Below are 23,928 nucleotides of genomic sequence, written 5' to 3'. Positions count from 1 at the left end.
ATAATCTTCCCCAGGCTCCTGGAAGCCTCCTCGGTACGCCTCCTGCGGTTTCCCCCTGCCTGGAAGTCTGACACTTGTCTGAAATTTTTAGCGCATGAAAACGCGGTTTTTCACCCAAAATTCGACTTTGCGCCCGTGACTCGCAAACTTCACCCACATTTAGGCGACTGTCCTGGGGTACCTCACAACATATTGACGCCCCCCTGGCGTGGAAGTAGGGGAAACGTGTCAATTTTCACAAAATCGTGATTTTTTCAAAATATTTCTAAGTGTCAAGGACACTTTTGGATAATCTTCCCCAGGCTCCTGGAAGCCTCCTCGGTACGCCTCCTGCGGTTTCCCCCTGCCTGGAAGTCTGACACTTGTCTGAAATTTTTAGCGCATGAAAACGCGGTTTTTCACCCAAAATTCGACTTTGCGCCCGTGACTCGCAAACTTCACCCACATTTAGGCGACTGTCCTGGGGTACCTCACAACATATTGACGCCCCCCTGGCGTGGAAGTAGGGGAAACGTGTCAATTTTCACAAAATCGTGATTTTCTGAAAATATTTCTAAGTGTCAAGGACACTTTTGGAAAATCTTCCCCAGGCTCCTGGAAGCCTCCTCGGTACGCCTCCTGCGGTTTCTCCCTGCCTGGAAGTCTGACACTTGTCTGAAATTTTTAGAGTATGAAAACGCGGTTTTTCACCCAAAATTCGACTTTGCGCCCATGACTCGCAAACTTCACCCACATTTGGGCGACTGTCCTGGGGTACCTCACAACATATTGACGCCCCCCTGGCGTGGAAGTAGGGGAAACGTGTCAATTTTCACAAAATCGTGATTTTCTGAAAATATTTCTAAGTGTCAAGGACACTTTTGGATAATCTTCCCCAGGCTCCTGGAAGCCTCCTCGGTACGCCTCCTGCGGTTTCTCCCTGCCTGGAAGTCTGACACTTGTCTGAAATTTTTAGAGTATGAAAACGCGGTTTTTCACCCAAAATTCGACTTTGCGCCCAAGACCCGCAAACTTCACCCACATTTGGGCGACTGTCCTGGGGTACCTCACAACATATTGACGCCCCCCTGGCGTGGAAGTAGGGGAAACGTGTCAATTTTCACAAAATCGTGATTTTTTCAAAATATTTCTAAGTGTCAAGGACACTTTTGGATAATCTTCCCCAGGCTCCTGGAAGCCTCCTCGGTACGCCTCCTGCGGTTTCCCCCTGCCTGGAAGTCTGACACTTGTCTGAAATTTTTAGCGCATGAAAACGCGGTTTTTCACCCAAAATTCGACTTTGCGCCCGTGACTCGCAAACTTCACCCACATTTAGGCGACTGTCCTGGGGTACCTCACAACATATTGACGCCCCCCTGGCGTGGAAGTAGGGGAAACGTGTCAATTTTCACAAAATCGTGATTTTTTTCAAAATATTTCTAAGTGTCAAGGACACTTTTGGAAAATCTTCCCCAGGCTCCTGGAAGCCTCCTCGGTACGCCTCCTGCGGTTTTCCCCCGCCTGGAAGTCTGACATTTTTTACAGTGCGAAAATACGGTTTTTCGCTCAAAATTAAACTTTCCGCCCATGGAACGCACACTGTGCCCCCACCTTGGAGAGTCGCTATGGCGTACTCAGGGTGACTATTAAGCCCACAGACAACCTCCACAGGCCGACTATTAAGCCCCCTCCGTCTTCCGCAGGGCCGACTATTAAGCCCTCCACCGACTTCCGCAGGGCCGACTATTAAGCCCCCCTCCGACTTCCACAGGGCCGACTATTAAGCCCCCCTACGGAGTCCACTCAGCCAGCGACTGAAACGTGGTGAGCGGGGTGTGCGCATCCCGGCCGCGCCCAAAGTGCTTCGCCGCGGTCATGGCTGTCGCCACCAAAAACGGCAAATGTTTGTTTCGGCCAAGCTGCAAGGATACATCTCGGAACACAAAAACCAAACCGGTGGGGACATCCTACAGAGAAACACCGAGCCTGCTCTAGGGGACAGGGACAGAAGGCCGTTCGCCTTCCGAGAGCCCTCACCTGGGTGAGGACCCAAGATGTGCCCTTCTGACAGTGGTTACCTCCAGAGAACCAGGACCCCCGTGGGAAGGGTCCTGCCAAGCTCGGGTCGCCCAGATTCGCCTCTCTCACTCGGGTCACGCGCCCAGCCAACGTCCGCAGAAGACTTCCGATAAACACCGAGCCTGCTCTGGGGGGACAAAGACAGAAGGGCGTCCGCCTTCCGAGAGCCCTCACCTGGGTGAGGACCCAAGATGTGCCCTTCTGACAGTGAAAACCTTCAGAGAACCAGGACCCCCGTGGGAAGGGTCCTGCCAAGCTCGGGTCGCCCAGATTCGCCTCTCTCACTCGGGTCACGCACCCAGCCAACGTCCGCAGAAGACTTCCGATAAACACCGAGCCTGCTCTGGGGGGACAAAGACAGAAGGGCGTCCGCCTTCCGAGAGCCCTCACCTGGGTGAGGACCCAAGATGTGCCCTTCTGACAGTGATTACCTCCAGAGAACCAGGACCCCCGTGGGAAGGGTCCTGCCAAGCTCGGGTCACCCAGATTCGCCTCTCTCACTCGGGTCACGCGCCCAGCCAACGTCCGCAGAAGACTTCCGATAAACACCGAGCCTGCTCTGGGGGGACAAAGACAGAAGGGCGTCCGCCTTCCAAGAGCCCTCACCTGGGTGAGGACCCAAGATGTGCCCTTCTGACAGTGATTACCTCCAGAGAACCAGGACCCCCATGGGAAGGGTCCTGCCAAGCTCGGGTCGCCCAGATTCGCCTCTCTCACTCGGGTCACGCGCCCAGCCAACATCCGCAGAAGACTTCCGATAAACACCGAGCCTGCTCTGGGGGGACAAAGACAGAAGGGCGTCCGCCTTCCGAGAGCCCTCACCTGGGTGAGGACCCAAGATGTGCCCTTCTGACAGTGAAAACCTTCAGAGAACCAGGACCCCCGTGGGAAGGGTCCTGCCAAGCTCGGGTCGCCCAGATCCGCCTCTCTCACTCGGGTCACGCACCCAGCCAACGTCCGCAGAAGACTTCCGATAAACACCGAGCCTGCTCTGGGGGGACAAAGACAGAAGGGCGTCCGCCTTCCGAGAGCCCTCACCTGGGTGAGGACCCAAGATGTGCCCTTCTGACAGTGATTACCTCCAGAGAACCAGGACCCCCGTGGGAAGGGTCCTGCCAAGCTCGGGTCACCCAGATTCGCCTCTCTCACTCGGGTCACGCGCCCAGCCAACGTCCGCAGAAGACTTCCGATAAACACCGAGCCTGCTCTGGGGGGACAAAGACAGAAGGGCGTCCGCCTTCCGAGAGCCCTCACCTGGGTGAGGACCCAAGATGTGCCCTTCTGACAGTGATTACCTCCAGAGAACCAGGACCCCCCGTGGGAAGGGTCCTGCCAAGCTCGGGTCACCCAGATTCGCCTCTCTCACTCGGGTCACGCGCCCAGCCAACGTCCGCAGAAGACTTCCGATAAACACCGAGCCTGCTCTGGGGGGACAAAGACAGAAGGGCGTCCGCCTTCCGAGAGCCCTCACCTGGGTGAGGACCCAAGATGTGCCCTTCTGACAGTGATTACCTCCAGAGAACCAGGACCCCCCGTGGGAAGGGTCCTGCCAAGCTCGGGTCACCCAGATTCGCCTCTCTCACTCGGGTCACGCGCCCAGCCAACGTCCACAGAAGACTTCCGATAAACACCGAGCCTGCTCTGGGGGGACAAAGACAGAAGGGCGTCCGCCTTCCGAGAGCCCTCACCTGGGTGAGGACCCAAGATGTGCCCTTCTGACAGTGATTACCTCCAGAGAACCAGGACCCCCGTGGGAAGGGTCCTGCCAAGCTCAGGTCGCCCAGATTCGCCTCTCTCACTCGGGTCACGCGCCCATCCAACGTCCGCAGAAGACTTCCGATAAACACCGAGCCTGCTCTGGGGGGACAAAGACAGAAGGGCGTCCGCCTTCCGAGAGCCCTCACCTGGGTGAGGACCCAAGATGTGCCCTTCTGACAGTGATTACCTCCAGAGAACCAGGACCCCCCGTGGGAAGGGTCCTGCCAAGCTCGGGTCACCCAGATTCGCCTCTCTCACTCGGGTCACGCGCCCAGCCAACGTCCGCAGAAGACTTCCGATAAACACCGAGCCTGCTCTGGGGGGACAAAGACAGAAGGGCGTCCGCCTTCCGAGAGCCCTCACCTGGGTGAGGACTCAAGATGTGCCCTTCTGACAGTGATTACCTCCAGAGAACCAGGACCCCCGTGGGAAGGGTCCTGCCAAGCTCGGGTCGCCCAGATTCGCCTCTCTCACTCGGGTCACGCGCCCAGCCAACGTCCACAGAAGACTTCCGATAAACACCGAGCCTGCTCTGGGGGGACAAAGACAGAAGGGCGTCCGCCTTCCGAGAGCCCTCACCTGGGTGAGGACCCAAGATGTGCCCTTCTGACAGTGATTACCTCCAGAGAACCAGGACCCCCGTGGGAAGGGACCTGCCAAGCTCGGGTCGCCCAGATTCGCCTCTCTCACTCGGGTCACGCGCCCAGCCAACGTCCACAGAAGACTTCCGATAAACACCGAGCCTGCTCTGGGGAGACAAAGACAGAAGGGCATTCGCCTTCCGAGAGCCCTCACCTGGGTGAGGACTCAAGATGTGCCCTTCTGACAGTGAAAACCTTCAGAGAACCAGGACCCCCGTGGGAAGGGTCCTGCCAAGCTCGGGTCACCCAGATTCGCCTCTCTCATTCGGGTCACGCGCCCAGCCAATGTCCACAGCGGATTTCCGACAAATTTTCACTGAAAATTCAACTTTGTGCCCATGAACCAGACACTTTACCCACACTTGGGTCTCTATCTTGGGGTACTTTACAACATATTGACGACCCATGAGGTTGAAGTAGGGAAAATGTGAGATTTTTTTTTTTTACAAAATCGGGATTGTCTCAAAATTTTTCTAAATGTCAAGGACCCTGCCTGCAATTCTTCCCCAGGATCCCTGGAAGTGTCCTTGACATAACACCTGAGATTTTTCCCTTTCTGAATGTATGACACAACAGGATTCGAACCCGAGACGCCAGCTCGGCAAGGCCGCAGCGCTAACAAGTGAGCCACCGTGCTTTGACTGGGATCGATGGATCCAGTTAGTACCCAATCCGTTACAGATATGACTGATCGACAGCCGTGTAGGTGCCACCCCCTGGGGCTGAGTCATCCCCCGTGATGCCGTATAGGCGATTATGGCAGGTGGATCCGGTCAGGTGCCACCCCTGGGGCTGAGTCATCCCCCGTGATGCCGTATAGGTGATTACAGCAGGTGGATCAGGTGAGGGATATATCATCAACCCTACGGATGTTTAGCGACCGTGGAGGTGCCACCCCCTGGGCTGACTCAACCCCCGTGGTGACCTATATCAGAGTACGGCAAAACACATCCGGTTAATTTCAATCACCTCAGCTGGCGTCTTTCACCTGCGTGGCTGACTCGCGCGGAGGAAAATCATTTGCCACAGTTCAAGACACAGAGAAACACGGCACTTTAATAAACTATTACGAGACGCTCTGTTTGACTGCGGGAAACCCTTCGCAATGGAGCGGTGAGTAGAAGACATTTGTCGGCCACGTAGAGACACATGAATGTACCTTGTAGTGGAGTTGTACACTTGCTGGCAAGGTGACCGGTTTTATTGCTTGTGTCTCCCCCGCAGGCACCCACGGACACCACTTACATGCCCCGTGTGCCACAGGGTAACCAAATATATATCCACACATCTGAGAAGGGTATGCCTGAGGTCACACGGTGATTCGGAGATAAAAACCGCCATAGCCTCCGCAAAGTATCAACTTCGCTGTATCGCCAACAAGGGGACAACAATCCAATTCAGTGAGCTCAAGCCCCTCCAATCCTTGGAGGAGACTGTAGCCTTCTTAGAAGGTCGCGGCTTTTTGATAGCAAACAAGCCTAGGTTTGAGTCACAAATCACACCACTGACCTGTGAAGGGCCCGCTCAGGTACCAACTGACAATCCGGAGCTCCGCCCAGGCTCCATGCCAGAGCTAGATTCAGATGTGATGGATGTGCCTTTCCTTTTACGGCCGGGAGACAGTCTGGAGGGAGACCCGTGCCCCCCGCCAGAGCTAGATTCAGATGAGATGGACGTGCCTTTCCTTTTACGGCCAGTAGACAGTCGGGAGGGAGACCCATGCCCCACGCCAAAGCTAGATTCGGATGAGATGGATGTGCCTTTCCTTTTACGGCCGGTAGACAGTCGGGAGGGAGACCCGTGCCCTGAGCCTGACCACACAGGGAGCATTTCTGACCGCATAGGCAATGAGGAGGTCATGGATGGCAGCAATTTAAGTATCCAGAAAAGGGAATGGAAAGACAAAAACCGCACGGCTACCAAGGCCGCCGGATTGTACAAGCGTCACTCATTGAATCACCCCATGTTAAAGGGGTTCCACTCGTACCTAACAGTTACCCATGGGGTCCCAAACTGTCAACAGGAGGTATCAAACGTAGCACGGTTTCTATTTTTTGTGAACCCAAAATCTGTAACTCTGGAGTACCTCGTAAAACCAAACCAGGTTAATAATTTTTTTCAACAACTTGGAAAACTCCATCTATCGAGCCAGACCTCCCTCAAAATGTTGAAGCATATACGGAGATTTACCATGTATCAGATGAGGGCTACCAAACTGAGACTAGAGAATCCTCAACTTTATAAGGCATGCGAAGTGTTCATGAATTTTACAACAGACCTTCAGAAATCATTGTACAAGGGAGCCTGCCGAGAGTCTGTAAGTAAAAGGTACACCGTTCAAAAGAGCCAATATTCAGCGCATTGTTACCAAACCTTGGATGTTGGTTAATTGCCTTTATTTTTCCCCACAGGTACGATCTATTGATGAAGCCATCAAAGTCACCCAAGGACTGCCAGATTATACTGGAGGAGGCAAGGCCAACATTTCTAGCTAGCATCGAGGCTGTGACAGATGGCGGATCAGAAGTAGATCGCCGGGAAGTGGTACTGTACCTCGAGGCCCTTCTGATTCTAAAACATCTCCAAAGACCAGGTGTTGTTCGTAACATGACGGTAAGTCGTCGGGCCCTGTGGGTCAGCGGTATTTGCTGAACCGGTTCAATATTTTTCCACCTTTTTTTTTTCACATCGTAGGTTTCAGAGTGGAATGAGAGGATCCATCACACGTACCAAGGAAGACGCAAGACAATTGTGGGTGTGAAGACTCACAAGTGCTCCACCTCTCAGGTAGCAACTTTTGTACTTTCAGAGGAAGAGGAATCGGTAAGCTTTTCTCAAAGCCAGGGAACCCAGGCAACCCCACTCATTGTGGGGAGCAAAACACTCTCTTGTCCCCATGTAAAACCTTTTGGAGGGGTGCCCCCAGACTGGAGAGTAACATATATATATTTTTTTTCTTTTTCAGTGGTTCAATGCGTATGCGGAATATGTCAGACCGGTCTTTACCTTTGGCCGAAAGATTATCACAAACTTTTTCGTGACGTGTACCGGGAAGGTCATAAAAAATCCATCCATGAGACTCAGACGATACCATTCAAGGTAAGGTAGCCACAAGTCAAGTGACCCACAGCCATAAGTAGCAACCGGTACTAACAATGTGCTTTCCTCCGTAGCTACAACCTCCCAAACATCACCAGCCACCTTGTACGGCGGATTTGCGAGACATGGACTTTGTCACAATACACAGATTGCGAAAAGCGCTTGTTTGCACGCTACTTGGCACATACACACGATGTGGCCGAGAGAGTTTACCGGGAGAAGACCCTGACCGATATGTGCCGTGCCCAAGAGCTAGTGTTCAACGCAGGAAATCATGAGGACGCAAAAATTATGTCGCCAGTAATGGCATCAACCAGTGAATTGGATAACGAGGTGGTAGACCTCACGGAAAGTGATACCGAGTCATCCGATTCTACTGAGGAGTATAGTCTCAAGAATATTCGGCTCATCCCAATCAGGAGAACAAAGCCCTTGTGAATATGTCAATTTTTATCTGACATTAATAAAATTATTCAAATGTACATTCATCTTTGCCTCTTTGACTTGCCTCACTTTTCTCCCACTTTGGGGACCCTTTCGGGGTACTCTGCAACATATTGAAGCCCCTCTTGGGTGGGGGGTAAGGGGAAATGTGATTTTTTTTTTTCTCAGAAAATTGCCCAAAATTTTCCAAGTGTCAAGGACTCTTCCAGAAAAGCTTCCCCAGGCTTCTGGAAGTGTCCTCGGTACACCTCCAGCGGTTTCCCCCTGCCTGGAAGTCTGACACATGTCTGAAATTTTCAAAGTGTGAAAGTATGGTTTTTCACCCAAAATTCAACTTTCCGCCCATGAACCACAGACTTCACCCACACTTAGGTCACTGTCTTGGGGTACACCTCCAGTGCTATGTCACGGTCATCACTGTTGTCACAAAAAATTGACTTTTGTTTAGGCCAAGCAATTTGAGGACGGCACGGCAGCCAGCAGCCCGTACGGTACAGGGGTTGATCAGACCCCCGTACGTCCGGTTGTGGTCTCCGTGCCCCGAAGGGGTTCCCGCTTCTCGCCTGCACCAGGCACGGCAGCCAGCAGACCGTACGGTCCAGGGGTGGGTCAGACTCCCGGACGTACGGTTGTGGTCTCCGTGCCCCGAAGGGGTTCCCACTTCTCGCCTGCACCAGGCACGGCAGCCAGCAGACCGTACGGTCCAGGGGTGGATCAGACCCCCGTACGTCCGGTTGTGGTCTCCATGCCCCGAAGGGGTTCCCGCTTCTCGCCTGCACCAGGAACGGCAGCCAGCAGACCGTACGGTCCAGGGGTGGGTCAGACCCCCGTACGTCCGGTTGTGGTCTCCGTGCCCCGAAGGGGTTCTCGCTTCTCGCCTGCGGCAGGCACAGCAGCCAGCAGACCGTACGGTCCAGGGGTGGGTCAGACCCCCGTACGTCCGGTTGTAGTCTCCGTGCCCCGAAGGGGTTCTCGCTTCTCGCCTGCGGCAGGCACAGCAGCCCGTACGGTCCAGGGGTTGATCAGGCCCCTGTACGTCTGCCCGTGGTCTCCGTGAGTCTTTCGCCCCTATACCCAGGGACCACACCTATGGCCATTTAGCTCAGTTGGTTAGAGCGTGGTGCTAATAACACCAAGGTCGTGGGTTCGATCCCCGTACGGGCCAAGCACATCTACAAACGCCCCTATACCCAGATGACCAATTTGCACATCAGGGTCGCTGCGGACCTCCACCAGAGTTTCCTCTGGCTTCGTCCTGCCCAGGCATAGCTCACCATCTTTCGGGTCCTATCGCGCACTCATGCTCCACCTCCCCGACAGAGGCGGGCCGATGGTGCACCCGCCGTGTCAACCCCCCGGAGCGGGCGGCGGGATCCCACCTCGGCCGGAGCGCCCCGGCCTTCACCTTCATTGCGCCACAGGGTTTCACGTCGCAACGGGGGGAGTGACGATGGTAAACCCCATCAGGTGGGCCCAGGGCAGGTGAGTCTGGCCTTGGGGGGACGTAAGGGATAAAGGAGAAGAGACCATCAGGGCACGGAGCCTCAGGCCTCCCTCGTTGTCACCCTTGCGAGGGGACCCCAGCTGCGCCATGGAGGCGATAGATGGAGGGGCAACCCTCAGACAGGCATAGCCCCGGGAGCACCCCGGGGCCGCAAGGTGCGTTCGAAGTGTCGATGATCAATGTGTCCTGCAATTCACACTTAATTCTCGCAGCTAGCTGCGTTCTTCGACGCGCGCGCCGAGTGATCCACCGTTAAGAGCCGCGCTTTCTGGTTTGGGGACACTCGGAGGCGCCCCCCTTTTCACTCTCGTGTCAGCCGGCCGCAAAAGACTGGGATGCTTTGGAGGGTTGTTTTCAAATCTCGGCCCTGTTGCCCGGGCGCTCGGCCTCCCCGTCCCTCCCTCCAGCGGGGAGGAGAACAAAGGAGGGCTCGAGGCTTCTCAACCTACCGCCCAGACCCACATACCCCGGGGAGGGGTGTGTGAGCGCACAGGAGAATGGTACCCGGGACGGCCTTTCGCGTACGCGGGGGGCTTCTTATTTTTCCTCGGCAGGCAGCGGCAGGGCAACAATCGTCGGCGCGAGGCCGGGCATCTTTTTCCTGGGCGACGGAGCGAGAGGGGCTCCCCGCACCCTCCCGACGTCGCCCGCCCGCTGTCCTCACGTGCCCTCACCGTCCCCACCCTGCGGAGCGCCCTGGCGAAGCAGAAAGAGACCTACCACCGCCCCCATCACGTTCGGTACCCTTCGGGGATTTGGCGGGCGGCTGGCCTCCTGATCTGCACCTCATCGGTATTTTTCACTCGCCCATTAAAGATCCTTCCACAGGTTCATCTAGGGAAACCTTGTTACGACTTTTACTGTCTCTAGATAGTCAAGTTCGATCGTCTTCTCGGCTCTCCACCATGGGTCTTGGCCGAACCCGGCGGGGCCGATCCAAGGACCTCACTAAACCATCCAATCGGTAGTAGCGACGGGCAGTGTGTACAAAGGCCAGGGACTTAATCAATCGAGGGAGAGAAGCCAGATAGGAAGCCCCGCAGCGGGAAGGGCACCCGGAGGAAGGGAAATCCTCCTCGTCGTCCGTGCCAGCAGGCGGGCATCCCGGGGCGTCACCTTGCGGAGGAAAAAAAGGAGCCTGAACGGCGAGTGCAGTGCCACTGGGGAGATCGTGCACGCTGTACGGTGCGAGGCGGCCGATGCGGAGGGTGTCTGGAAAAAAAACCCACCTTGCACGGAGAGGGCGAGGTGACTGGCCTCCGGAGGACGCCACGGCTCCCCTGCCTCGTGACCCACCGCTCCCGGTGCAACACACAGAGTCGCTGCTGGGGAGAGGGGCCAGGGCGGTGGGGGGCCTATGCGGCGCCACCATCTGGCTTAGACCCGGCCTCCCGATCGGAGGGCATCCGTTGTAAAAACCACCCCTTGCGCGGGGAGGGCCGTAGGTGACTGGCCTTCGGAGGACGCCACGGCCGCCCTGCCTCGTGACCCACCGCTCCCGGGGCGACACACAGAGTCGCTGCTGGGGAGAGGGGCCAGGGCGGTGGGGGGCCTATGCGGGGCCTCCGTCTGGCTTAGACCTGCCTCCGCCGAGGGGGGTCCTCGACCCACCGGCGGACGGGCGCGAGGAGTGGGAGAGGGGGGCTGGCCGTCGGGGTCCACCGCGGCTCAGGCGCAGAGCCCGCCAGCGACACGGAGGTCGCGCGGGGGGCGCAGTTGGCCTGGCCGTGTCGGCGTCGCCCTCCGGCGTAGTCCCTCGTCCCGGGCCCTTGCCCGTAACCTCAAAGGAAGCCAACCGAGCGGCGTCTCCCCCCAAAGCCATGCCTCCGCTGTTGAGAACAGAAGAAGCCCGGGGAGTCACCTTGCGGAGAAAAAAATAAAAAAAAAAGGAGCCTGAACGGCGAGTGCAGTGCCGCTGGGGAGATCGTGCACGCTGTACGGTGCGAGGCGGCCGATGCGGAGGGTGTCTGGAAAAAAACCCACCTTGCACGGAGAGGGCGAGGTGACTGGCCTCCGGAGGACACCACGGCTCCCCTGCCTCGTGACCCACCGCTCCCGGGGCGACACACAGAGTCGCTGCTGGGGAGAGGGGCCAGGGCGGTGGGGGGCCTATGCGGCGCCACCATCTGGCTTAGACCCGGCCTCCCGATCGGAGGGCATCTGTTGTAAAAACCACCCCTTGCACGGGGAGGGCCGTAGGTGACTGGCCTTCGGAGGACGCCACGGCCACCCTGCCTCGTGACCCACCGCTCCCGGGGCGACACACAGAGTCGCTGCTGGGGAGAGGGGCCAGGGCGGTGGGGGGCCTATGCGGGGCCTCCGTCTGGCTTAGACCTGCCTCCGCCGCGGGGGGTCCTCGACCCACCGGCGGACGGGCGCGAGGAGTGGGAGAGGGGGGCTGGCCGTCGGGGTCCACCGCGGCTCAGGCGCAGAGCCCGCCAGCGACGCGGAGGTCGCACGGGGGGCGCAGTTGGCCTGGCCGTGTCGGCGTCGCCCTATGGCGTAGTCCCTCGTCCCGGGCTCTTGCCCGTAACCTCAAAGGAGCCCCAACCGAGCGGCGTCTCCCCCCCAAAGCCGTGCCTCCGCTGTTGAGAACAGAAGAAGCCCGGGGCGGCAGTTCGCCGGGTACTCCCCTTCGCCAAAACTCTTTTTGCCCCACTCGTCTCTCCCTTTTCGCTCTGGGGCGTCCGCTTGGTCTCTCTCTCTCTCTCTCTCTCTCGCTCTCTCCCTCTCGCGCTCCCTTCCGAGCCGCCTCGGAGGACGTCGGACGAGCGGGGAAGGCGACGGCGTTCGGCCGGGCACACCACGCGGTGAGAACCCACTCCGCCTGCCTCCCCACGCGTCTGTCGTCCCCCCACTATCGTAGGGGCTCGGGAAAAGACTGGAGAACGCGGAGCTCGGCGGTGGCGTGGAAGCGCCACCCACCACCGCCGCTCTCGCCGATGCCCACCGCGGAGGCCGCCCATCGGACGCTGGGTGGGGGTCGGCACGGGCCTCCGCGGGCGAGCTGCGCATCTGGAAGTCAAAGGGCCGCCCTCGGAGAAGATCGTTGTGCTACCCCGCGCGGGGAGCGATTCGGACGACGGGCCCCCACGCCGAGGTGGGTGGGCGCCCCGCCATTCGCCCGCGCGGGTCGTCGGACCCCTGCCGTACCACAGTTCGGGTCAAACTCCCCCTCTGCACGGCAGCCACCGTCCTGCGAACGGGAGGCGACTGCCGGCGTGCACGCCCAAGGATGCGTGACTGAATCCCGGGGGGTAAAAGAGGAAGGAGACCGCCCGCCTTAGACCGACGCGGGCTCCAAAGCCCGGGCCGAGCAAGCGGCACCACCTCCCCACCCGGGAGCGCTGAGCCAAATCGATCGGAGGAAGAGCCGGTGGGGGGCATGGGTGAGAAACCCCACCCGCTGCCATCCTTCCCCTCGGGGAGACGGGGAAGAAACATGCCCGATAGTCCTGGAGGTCCCTCTCCGACACGCTACGGGCGCCCTCGAGACGGAATCCGGGTCACAGTGCGATTCTCTCATAGGTCTCCCCGGTGGCGTGGAAGCGGGAGACATCCGACACAGAGAAACGCCAAGCCTGCTCTGAGGGGACCGAGTCAGGGGGTGCAATCCGCCCTCCTGGAGCCCTCCTCGGGACGAAGACTCCAGATCTGCCTCCCTTCTGACATCCGTCACCCTCGGAGAACCAGAACACGCTTGGGGAGGGTCCGTTCAGGCTCAGGCGACCCGGGAAACGCGTCTCTGACTTGGGGCAGACGACCGGCAAGAGTCCCCCTGGAGCCGCGGAAGCCTGGTGTCGACGCGAGGGCGGACTTCCATGCAAACAGGGGGGTACTCGCCAAACCGCCTACCCGACTTGAGGAACCACGAAAACATCGGAAATCAGTCGGGCCCGAGAGGTACCCCTCTCTCCTATATCCTGCAGCTGGTGTGCAAAAGTGGGTATTTGCATGGCGAAACACCGACCCCCACTTTAAGGGAGCGAAGCCGAAAAGTGTCCGACTTCCTGGAGCTGTGCGGCGGATCCGGCGGCCAGAAATTCCTCATTCCGGTTCTATTTTTTTTTTTTTCGATTTTGCGAAATTTGGCGGCCAGGCGGCGTAGCTGGGGCCTGGACTAGCCCGAAACACCTGGAGCCGGCGAGCGGAACGAATTTCCCAACGTTCTGCGGCTCCCGGAAGCCAAAAACGCATCGCCGAAAAATTTCAAAGTCCCAAGGACTCGTTCTTGAAAATCGATCCGGGGGCCATGGAAGTGTCCTCGGTACAGCTTCAGAGCTTTCCCCCCGCCTGGAAGTCTGAAAGTTCTATGTTTGTTCTAAGTGGAAAATCGCGTTTTTTTCAGTGTTCCACCCATCAGACCCAAACTTTGCCCACGCTTAGGTCTCTGTCTCGGGGTGCTTTACAACATATTGACGCCCCTTTAGGGTGGAAGTAGGGGAAAGGGGTCATTTTTCACAAAATCGGAAATTTCTCAAAATATTTCTAAGTGTCAAGGACACTTTTGGAAAATCTTCCCCAGGCTCCTGGAAGCCTCCTCGGTACGCCTCCTGCGGTTTCTCCCTGCCTGGAAGTCTGACACTTGTCTGAAATTTTTAGAGTATGAAAATGCGGTTTTTCACCCAAAATTCGACTTTGCGCCCATGACTCGCAAACTTCACCCACATTTGGGCGACTGTCCTGGGGTACCTCACAACATATTGACGCCCCCCTGGCGTGGAAGTAGGGGAAACGTGTCAATTTTCACAAAATCATGATTTTCTCAAAATATTTCTAAGTGTCAAGGACACTTTTGGATAATCTTCCCCAGGCTCCTGGAAGCCTCCTCGGTACGCCTCCTGCGGTTTCCCCCTGCCTGGAAGTCTGACACTTGTCTGAAATTTTTAGAGTATGAAAACGCGGTTTTTCACCCAAAATTCGACTTTGCGCCCGTGACTCGCAAACTTCACCCACATTTGGGCGACTGTCCTGGGGTACCTCACAACATATTGACGCCCCCCTGGCGTGGAAGTAGGGGAAACGTGTCAATTTTCACAAAATCATGATTTTTTCAAAATATTTCTAAGTGTCAAGGACACTTTTGGATAATCTTCCCCAGGCTCCTGGAAGCCTCCTCGGTACGCCTCCTGCGGTTTCTCCCTGCCTGGAAGTCTGACACTTGTCTGAAATTTTTAGAGTATGAAAATGCGGTTTTTCACCCAAAATTCGACTTTGCGCCCATGACTCGCAAACTTCACCCACATTTGGGCGACTGTCCTGGGGTACCTCACAACATATTGACGCCCCCCTGGCGTGGAAGTAGGGGAAACGTGTCAATTTTCACAAAATCGTGATTTTCTGAAAATATTTCTAAGTGTCAAGGACACTTTTGGATAATCTTCCCCAGGCTCCTGGAAGCCTCCTCGGTACGCCTCCTGCGGTTTCTCCCTGCCTGGAAGTCTGACACTTGTCTGAAATTTTTAGAGTATGAAAATGCGGTTTTTCACCCAAAATTCGACTTTGCGCCCATGACTCGCAAACTTCACCCACAGTTAGGTCACTGCCTTGGGGTACCTCACAACATATTGACGCCCCCCTGGCGTGGAAGTAGGGGAAACGTGACAATTTTCACAAAATCGTGATTTTCTGAAAATATTTCTAAGTGTCAAGGACTCTTTTGGAAAATCTTCCCCAGGCTCCTGGAAGCCTCCTCGGTACGCCTCCTGCGGTTTCTCCCTGCCTGGAAGTCTGACACCTGTCTGAAATTTTTAGAGTATGAAAATGCGGTTTTTCACCCAAAATTCGACTTTGCGCCCATGACCCGCAAACTTCACCCACAGTTAGGTCACTGCCTTGGGGTACCTCACATCATATTGACGCCCCCCTGGCGTGGAAGTAGGGGAAACGTGTCAATTTTCACAAAATCGTGATTTTCTGAAAATATTTCTAAGTGTCAAGGACACTTTTGGATAATCTTCCCCAGGCTCCTGGAAGCCTCCTCGGTACGCCTCCTGCGGTTTCTCCCTGCCTGGAAGTCTGACACTTGTCTGAAATTTTTAGAGTATGAAAATGCGGTTTTTCACCCAAAATTCGACTTTGCGCCCATGACTCGCAAACTTCACCCACATTTGGGCGACTGTCCAGGGGTACCTCACAACATATTGACGCCCCCCCTGGCGTGGAAGTAGGGGAAACGTGTCAATTTTCACAAAATCGTGATTTTTTCAAAATATTTCTAAGTGTCAAGGACACTTTTGGATAATCTTCCCCAGGCTCCTGGAAGCCTCCTCGGTACGCCTCCTGCGGTTTCTCCCTGCCTGGAAGTCTGACACTTGTCTGAAATTTTTAGAGTATGAAAATGCGGTTTTTCACCCAAAATTCGACTTTGCGCCCATGACTCGCAAACTTCACCCACATTTGGGCGACTGTCCTGGGGTACCTCACAACATATTGACGCCCCCCTGGCGTGGAAGTAGGGGAAACGTGTCAATTTTCACAAAATCGTGATTTTTTCAAAATATTTCTAAGTGTCAAGGACACTTTTGGATAATCTTCCCCAGGCTCCTGGAAGCCTCCTCGGTACGCCTCCTGCGGTTTCTCCCTGCCTGGAAGTCTGACACTTGTCTGAAATTTTTAGAGTATGAAAATGCGGTTTTTCACCCAAAATTCGACTTTGCGCCCATGACTCGCAAACTTCACCCACATTTGGGCGACTGTCCTGGGGTACCTCACAACATATTGACGCCCCCCTGGCGTGGAAGTAGGGGAAACGTGTCAATTTTCACAAAATCGTGATTTTTTCAAAATATTTCTAAGTGTCAAGGACACTTTTGGATAATCTTCCCCAGGCTCCTGGAAGCCTCCTCGGTACGCCTCCTGCGGTTTCTCCCTGCCTGGAAGTCTGACACTTGTCTGAAATTTTTAGAGTATGAAAATGCGGTTTTTCACCCAAAATTCGACTTTGCGCCCGTGACTCGCAAACTTCACCCACATTTGGGCGACTGTCCTGGGGTACCTCACAACATATTGACGCCCCCCTGGCGTGGAAGTAGGGGAAACGTGTCAATTTTCACAAAATCGTGATTTTTTCAAAATATTTCTAAGTGTCAAGGACACTTTTGGATAATCTTCCCCAGGCTCCTGGAAGCCTCCTCGGTACGCCTCCTGCGGTTTCCCCCTGCCTGGAAGTCTGACACTTGTCTGAAATTTTTAGCGCATGAAAACGCGGTTTTTCACCCAAAATTCGACTTTGCGCCCGTGACTCGCAAACTTCACCCACATTTAGGCGACTGTCCTGGGGTACCTCACAACATATTGACGCCCCCCTGGCGTGGAAGTAGGGGAAACGTGTCAATTTTCACAAAATCGTGATTTTTTCAAAATATTTCTAAGTGTCAAGGACACTTTTGGATAATCTTCCCCAGGCTCCTGGAAGCCTCCTCGGTACGCCTCCTGCGGTTTCTCCCTGCCTGGAAGTCTGACACTTGTCTGAAATTTTTAGAGTATGAAAACGCGGTTTTTCACCCAAAATTCGACTTTGCGCCCATGACTCGCAAACTTCACCCACATTTGGGCGACTGTCCTGGGGTACCTCACAACATATTGACGCCCCCCTGGCGTGGAAGTAGGGGAAACGTGTCAATTTTCACAAAATCGTGATTTTTTCAAAATATTTCTAAGTGTCAAGGACACTTTTGGAAAATCTTCCCCAGGCTCCTGGAAGCCTCCTCGGTACGCCTCCTGCGGTTTCTCCCTGCCTGGAAGTCTGACACTTGTCTGAAATTTTTAGAGTATGAAAACGCGGTTTTTCACCCAAAATTCGACTTTGCGCCCATGACTCGCAAACTTCACCCACATTTGGGCGACTGTCCTGGGGTACCTCACAACATATTGACGCCCCCCTGGCGTGGAAGTAGGGGAAACGTGTCAATTTTCACAAAATCGTGATTTTCTGAAAATATTTCTAAGTGTCAAGGACACTTTTGGATAATCTTCCCCAGGCTCCTGGAAGCCTCCTCGGTACGCCTCCTGCGGTTTCTCCCTGCCTGGAAGTCTGACACTTGTCTGAAATTTTTAGAGTATGAAAACGCGGTTTTTCACCCAAAATTCGACTTTGCGCCCATGACCCGCAAACTTCACCCACATTTGGGCGACTGTCCTGGGGTACCTCACAACATATTGACGCCCCCCTGGCGTGGAAGTAGGGGAAACGTGACAATTTTCACAAAATCGTGATTTTCTGAAAATATTTCTAAGTGTCAAGGACTCTTTTGGATAATCTTCCCCAGGCTCCTGGAAGCCTCCTCGGTACGCCTCCTGCGGTTTCTCCCTGCCTGGAAGTCTGACACCTGTCTGAAATTTTTAGAGTATGAAAATGCGGTTTTTCACCCAAAATTCGACTTTGCGCCCATGACCCGCAAACTTCACCCACAGTTAGGTCACTGCCTTGGGGTACCTCACATCATATTGACGCCCCCCTGGCGTGGAAGTAGGGGAAACGTGTCAATTTTCACAAAATCGTGATTTTCTGAAAATATTTCTAAGTGTCAAGGACACTTTTGGATAATCTTCCCCAGGCTCCTGGAAGCCTCCTCGGTACGCCTCCTGCGGTTTCTCCCTGCCTGGAAGTCTGACACTTGTCTGAAATTTTTAGAGTATGAAAATGCGGTTTTTCACCCAAAATTCGACTTTGCGCCCGTGACTCGCAAACTTCACCCACATTTGGGCGACTGTCCTGGGGTACCTCACAACATATTGACGCCCCCCTGGCGTGGAAGTAGGGGAAACGTGTCAATTTTCACAAAATCGTGATTTTCTGAAAATATTTCTAAGTGTCAAGGACACTTTTGGATAATCTTCCCCAGGCTCCTGGAAGCCTCCTCGGTACGCCTCCTGCGGTTTCTCCCTGCCTGGAAGTCTGACACTTGTCTGAAATTTTTAGAGTATGAAAACGCGGTTTTTCACCCAAAATTCGACTTTGCGCCCATGACCCGCAAACTTCACCCACATTTGGGCGACTGTCCTGGGGTACCTCACAACATATTGACGCCCCCCTGGCGTGGAAGTAGGGGAAACGTGACAATTTTCACAAAATCGTGATTTTCTGAAAATATTTCTAAGTGTCAAGGACTCTTTTGGATAATCTTCCCCAGGCTCCTGGAAGCCTCCTCGGTACGCCTCCTGCGGTTTCTCCCTGCCTGGAAGTCTGACACCTGTCTGAAATTTTTAGAGTATGAAAATGCGGTTTTTCACCCAAAATTCGACTTTGCGCCCATGACCCGCAAACTTCACCCACAGTTAGGTCACTGCCTTGGGGTACCTCACATCATATTGACGCCCCCCTGGCGTGGAAGTAGGGGAAACGTGTCAATTTTCACAAAATCGTGATTTTCTGAAAATATTTCTAAGTGTCAAGGACACTTTTGGATAATCTTCCCCAGGCTCCTGGAAGCCTCCTCGGTACGCCTCCTGCGGTTTCTCCCTGCCTGGAAGTCTGACACCTGTCTGAAATTTTTAGAGTATGAAAATGCGGTTTTTCACCCAAAATTCGACTTTGCGCCCATGACCCGCAAACTTCACCCACAGTTAGGTCACTGCCTTGGGGTACCTCACATCATATTGACGCCCCCCTGGCGTGGAAGTAGGGGAAACGTGTCAATTTTCACAAAATCGTGATTTTCTGAAAATATTTCTAAGTGTCAAGGACACTTTTGGATAATCTTCCCCAGGCTCCTGGAAGCCTCCTCGGTACGCCTCCTGCGGTTTCTCCCTGCCTGGAAGTCTGACACTTGTCTGAAATTTTTAGAGTATGAAAATGCGGTTTTTCACCCAAAATTCGACTTTGCGCCCGTGACTCGCAAACTTCACCCACATTTGGGCGACTGTCCTGGGGTACCTCACAACATATTGACGCCCCCCTGGCGTGGAAGTAGGGGAAACGTGTCAATTTTCACAAAATCGTGATTTTCTGAAAATATTTCTAAGTGTCAAGGACACTTTTGGATAATCTTCCCCAGGCTCCTGGAAGCCTCCTCGGTACGCCTCCTGCGGTTTCTCCCTGCCTGGAAGTCTGACACTTGTCTGAAATTTTTAGAGTATGAAAACGCGGTTTTTCACCCAAAATTCGACTTTGCGCCCATGACCCGCAAACTTCACCCACATTTGGGCGACTGTCCTGGGGTACCTCACAACATATTGACGCCCCCCTGGCGTGGAAGTAGGGGAAACGTGACAATTTTCACAAAATCGTGATTTTCTGAAAATATTTCTAAGTGTCAAGGACTCTTTTGGATAATCTTCCCCAGGCTCCTGGAAGCCTCCTCGGTACGCCTCCTGCGGTTTCTCCCTGCCTGGAAGTCTGACACCTGTCTGAAATTTTTAGAGTATGAAAATGCGGTTTTTCACCCAAAATTCGACTTTGCGCCCATGACCCGCAAACTTCACCCACAGTTAGGTCACTGCCTTGGGGTACCTCACATCATATTGACGCCCCCCTGGCGTGGAAGTAGGGGAAACGTGTCAATTTTCACAAAATCGTGATTTTCTGAAAATATTTCTAAGTGTCAAGGACACTTTTGGATAATCTTCCCCAGGCTCCTGGAAGCCTCCTCGGTACGCCTCCTGCGGTTTCTCCCTGCCTGGAAGTCTGACACTTGTCTGAAATTTTTAGAGTATGAAAATGCGGTTTTTCACCCAAAATTCGACTTTGCGCCCGTGACTCGCAAACTTCACCCACATTTGGGCGACTGTCCTGGGGTACCTCACAACATATTGACGCCCCCCTGGCGTGGAAGTAGGGGAAACGTGTCAATTTTCACAAAATCGTGATTTTTTCAAAATATTTCTAAGTGTCAAGGACACTTTTGGATAATCTTCCCCAGGCTCCTGGAAGCCTCCTCGGTACGCCTCCTGCGGTTTCTCCCTGCCTGGAAGTCTGACACTTGTCTGAAATTTTTAGAGTATGAAAATGCGGTTTTTCACCCAAAATTCGACTTTGCGCCCATGACTCGCAAACTTCACCCACATTTGGGCGACTGTCCTGGGGTACCTCACAACATATTGACGCCCCCCTGGCGTGGAAGTAGGGGAAACGTGTCAATTTTCACAAAATCGGAAATTTCTCAAAATATTTCTAAGTGTCAAGGACACTTTTGGAAAATCTTCCCCAGGCTCCTGGAAGCCTCCTCGGTACGCCTCCTGCGGTTTCTCCCTGCCTGGAAGTCTGACACTTGTCTGAAATTTTTAGAGTATGAAAATGCGGTTTTTCACCCAAAATTCGACTTTGCGCCCATGACTCGCAAACTTCACCCACATTTGGGCGACTGTCCTGGGGTACCTCACAACATATTGACGCCCCCCTGGCGTGGAAGTAGGGGAAACGTGTCAATTTTCACAAAATCGTGATTTTCTGAAAATATTTCTAAGTGTCAAGGACACTTTTGGATAATCTTCCCCAGGCTCCTGGAAGCCTCCTCGGTACGCCTCCTGCGGTTTCTCCCTGCCTGGAAGTCTGACACTTGTCTGAAATTTTTAGAGTATGAAAACGCGGTTTTTCACCCAAAATTCGACTTTGCGCCCATGACCCGCAAACTTCACCCACATTTGGGCGACTGTCCTGGGGTACCTCACAACATATTGACGCCCCCCTGGCGTGGAAGTAGGGGAAACGTGTCAATTTTCACAAAATCGTGATTTTTTCAAAATATTTCTAAGTGTCAAGGACACTTTTGGATAATCTTCCCCAGGCTCCTGGAAGCCTCCTCGGTACGCCTCCTGCGGTTTCCCCCTGCCTGGAAGTCTGACACTTGTCTGAAATTTTTAGCGCATGAAAACGCGGTTTTTCACCCAAAATTCGACTTTGCGCCCGTGACTCGCAAACTTCACCCACATTTAGGCGACTGTCCTGGGGTACCTCACAACATATTGACGCCCCCCTGGCGTGGAAGTAGGGGAAACGTGTCAATTTTCACAAAATCGTGATTTTTTTCAAAATATTTCTAAGTGTCAAGGACACTTTTGGAAAATCTTCCCCAGGCTCCTGGAAGCCTCCTCGGTACGCCTCCTGCGGTTTTCCCCCGCCTGGAAGTCTGACATTTTTTACAGTGCGAAAATACGGTTTTTCGCTCAAAATTAAACTTTCCGCCCATGGAACGCACACTGTGCCCCCACCTTGGAGAGTCGCTATGGCGTACTCAGGGTGACTATTAAGCCCACAGACAACCTCCACAGGCCGACTATTAAGCCCCCTCCGTCTTCCGCAGGGCCGACTATTAAGCCCTCCACCGACTTCCGCAGGGCCGACTATTAAGCCCCCCTCCGACTTCCACAGGGCCGACTATTAAGCCCCCCTACGGAGTCCACTCAGCCAGCGACTGAAACGTGGTGAGCGGGGTGTGCGCATCCCGGCCGCGCCCAAAGTGCTTCGCCGCGGTCATGGCTGTCGCCACCGAAAACGGCAAATGTTTGTTTCGGCCAAGCTGCAAGGATACATCTCGGAACACAAAAACCAAACCGGTGGGGACATCCTACAGAGAAACACCGAGCCTGCTCTAGGGGACAGGGACAGAAGGCCGTTCGCCTTCCGAGAGCCCTCACCTGGGTGAGGACCCAAGATGTGCCCTTCTGACAGTGGTTACCTCCAGAGAACCAGGACCCCCGTGGGAAGGGTCCTGCCAAGCTCGGGTCGCCCAGATTCGCCTCTCTCACTCGGGTCACGCGCCCAGCCAACGTCCGCAGAAGACTTCCGATAAACACCGAGCCTGCTCTGGGGGGACAAAGACAGAAGGGCGTCCGCCTTCCGAGAGCCCTCACCTGGGTGAGGACCCAAGATGTGCCCTTCTGACAGTGAAAACCTTCAGAGAACCAGGACCCCCGTGGGAAGGGTCCTGCCAAGCTCGGGTCGCCCAGATTCGCCTCTCTCACTCGGGTCACGCACCCAGCCAACGTCCGCAGAAGACTTCCGATAAACACCGAGCCTGCTCTGGGGGGACAAAGACAGAAGGGCGTCCGCCTTCCGAGAGCCCTCACCTGGGTGAGGACCCAAGATGTGCCCTTCTGACAGTGATTACCTCCAGAGAACCAGGACCCCCGTGGGAAGGGTCCTGCCAAGCTCGGGTCACCCAGATTCGCCTCTCTCACTCGGGTCACGCGCCCAGCCAACGTCCGCAGAAGACTTCCGATAAACACCGAGCCTGCTCTGGGGGGACAAAGACAGAAGGGCGTCCGCCTTCCAAGAGCCCTCACCTGGGTGAGGACCCAAGATGTGCCCTTCTGACAGTGATTACCTCCAGAGAACCAGGACCCCCATGGGAAGGGTCCTGCCAAGCTCGGGTCGCCCAGATTCGCCTCTCTCACTCGGGTCACGCGCCCAGCCAACATCCGCAGAAGACTTCCGATAAACACCGAGCCTGCTCTGGGGGGACAAAGACAGAAGGGCGTCCGCCTTCCGAGAGCCCTCACCTGGGTGAGGACCCAAGATGTGCCCTTCTGACAGTGAAAACCTTCAGAGAACCAGGACCCCCGTGGGAAGGGTCCTGCCAAGCTCGGGTCGCCCAGATTCGCCTCTCTCACTCGGGTCACGCACCCAGCCAACGTCCGCAGAAGACTTCCGATAAACACCGAGCCTGCTCTGGGGGGACAAAGACAGAAGGGCGTCCGCCTTCCGAGAGCCCTCACCTGGGTGAGGACCCAAGATGTGCCCTTCTGACAGTGATTACCTCCAGAGAACCAGGACCCCCGTGGGAAGGGTCCTGCCAAGCTCGGGTCACCCAGATTCGCCTCTCTCACTCGGGTCACGCGCCCAGCCAACGTTCGCAGAAGACTTCCGATAAACACCGAGCCTGCTCTGGGGGGACAAAGACAGAAGGGCGTCCGCCTTCCGAGAGCCCTCACCTGGGTGAGGACCCAAGATGTGCCCTTCTGACAGTGATTACCTCCAGAGAACCAGGACCCCCCGTGGGAAGGGTCCTGCCAAGCTCGGGTCACCCAGATTCGCCTCTCTCACTCGGGTCACGCGCCCAGCCAACGTCCGCAGAAGACTTCCGATAAACACCGAGCCTGCTCTGGGGGGACAAAGACAGAAGGGCGTCCGCCTTCCGAGAGCCCTCACCTGGGTGAGGACCCAAGATGTGCCCTTCTGACAGTGATTACCTCCAGAGAACCAGGACCCCCCGTGGGAAGGGTCCTGCCAAGCTCTGGTCACCCAGATTCGCCTCTCTCACTCGGGTCACGCGCCCAGCCAACGTCCACAGAAGACTTCCGATAAACACCGAGCCTGCTCTGGGGGGACAAAGACAGAAGGGCGTCCGCCTTCCGAGAGCCCTCACCTGGGTGAGGACCCAAGATGTGCCCTTCTGACAGTGATTACCTCCAGAGAACCAGGACCCCCGTGGGAAGGGTCCTGCCAAGCTCAGGTCGCCCAGATTCGCCTCTCTCACTCGGGTC

The 23,928-nt window shown here is 54.9% G+C and overlaps 1 long non-coding RNA gene and 1 other non-coding gene across 2 annotated transcripts in view; both read right to left on the bottom strand.

Annotated features, from left to right (window-relative positions):
* Nucleotides 1–23,928, bottom strand: part of LOC138672168 (uncharacterized) — a 209,129-nt gene that overhangs the window by 160,430 nt on the left and 24,771 nt on the right. The window lies entirely within an intron of this gene.
* LOC138673673 (5.8S ribosomal RNA) lies at nucleotides 9,614–9,765 on the bottom strand. Its single transcript, XR_011320291.1, has one exon. It is a non-coding gene; the product is annotated as a 5.8S ribosomal RNA (ribosomal RNA).

The sequence above is a fragment of the Ranitomeya imitator genome, chromosome 3 (assembly GCF_032444005.1).
Source record: "Ranitomeya imitator isolate aRanImi1 chromosome 3, aRanImi1.pri, whole genome shotgun sequence".
Classification (NCBI taxonomy): domain Eukaryota; kingdom Metazoa; phylum Chordata; class Amphibia; order Anura; family Dendrobatidae; genus Ranitomeya; species Ranitomeya imitator.
Note: the sequence above shows the minus strand (reverse complement) of the source record. Positions and strands in the feature narration are given on the sequence as shown.